We start from the raw sequence: 1,237 nt of genomic DNA, 5'->3' as shown, positions 1-1,237 counted from the left end.
TTTTTAAATGTTCCATGTTGACATGTGTGGTGAATGTGGCTCCAAATCCTAATGAGTCATTACCATGCTTTTCAAATCAGGGCATCACTAATCTACATTTTGTGCGAAAATCTTTCTGATTAGTCTGGCCCTTTTATTTTAACCAAAACCTTTAGGGAGTACGATTAAAAACCTATTTCCATAATTCTGATGTTTATTGTAATGTGTGTAATGTTAGTGTCAATTATATTAGCAAGCTAGTCTAATGGACTAGCTATTGGGATCCATCTACCAGGTCCCAGAGGAAGATCCAATGGCCTCCTGCAAATGTCCTAGGGAGGATCATGTTGCATTGCAGATGGGGACTGTAGCTCAGGGCAGCACAGCAGCTCTGCTCTCATCTCCATAGGGACACTTAGTACCACTTGCTTCACAGTTTCTTTTTTTTTCTGGGAACTTCCCAAACTAGGGAATGATGAGGTTCAGGATATATAACTCCAAAATATGACAGCTGGGTATTTTTATTTATTAATTAAATATGTATACAATGTTTATCGATCTCTTCCCTTTTTTTTTCCAGGCCCAAGGATGGAACATTCTGCTTCCATTGGGGTTTACAGTCTTGTGTGGTCACAGATAATTATTGGAGACTACTAGATCACAAAAATGTTTACACTTTAAAATATAAATTAAAGGGCAGTAGAGACAGCTTCAAGGGCTTACTGAACACCCAGTCTGCCTGTAGAAGCCTGTAGTGCTGTAGCACTAGCATTTTGGGTTCCCATTAACACTGCCAAGTCTGACCTAAAAGTAGAACCAAAAATAAACAAAGAGAAAGCAGAATCCTGGGGCCGGTGAGGTGGCGCTACATGTAAGACATCTGCCTTGCAAGCGCTAGCCAAGGAAAGACTGCGGTTCGATCCCCTGGCATCCCATATGGTCCCCCCAAGCCAGGGGCAATTTCTGAGTGCTTAGCCAGGAGTAACCCCTGAGCATCAAACCTGTGTGCCCCCCCCTCCAAAAAAAAAACCAAAAAAGAAAAAGCAGAATCAATGTAATAAGAGGAATAAAATTACACAATGGCACTTCATAAGACTCCCTGTGATAATGTGATAATCTCTCTGATACACAAGTGCAACATTGTAGTAAGGCTCTTTTGAGAAGGAAATCTTTTTTGGGTTTTGAGTCCCACTGACTGTGAGAAAGTCTTACTCCTGGCTCTGTGCTCAGGGAGCATTTCTGGTGGGAATCAGGGTGC

The sequence above is a fragment of the Suncus etruscus genome, chromosome 2 (assembly GCF_024139225.1).
Source record: "Suncus etruscus isolate mSunEtr1 chromosome 2, mSunEtr1.pri.cur, whole genome shotgun sequence".
NCBI classification, from domain to species: Eukaryota; Metazoa; Chordata; class Mammalia; order Eulipotyphla; family Soricidae; genus Suncus; species Suncus etruscus.
Note: the sequence above shows the minus strand (reverse complement) of the source record.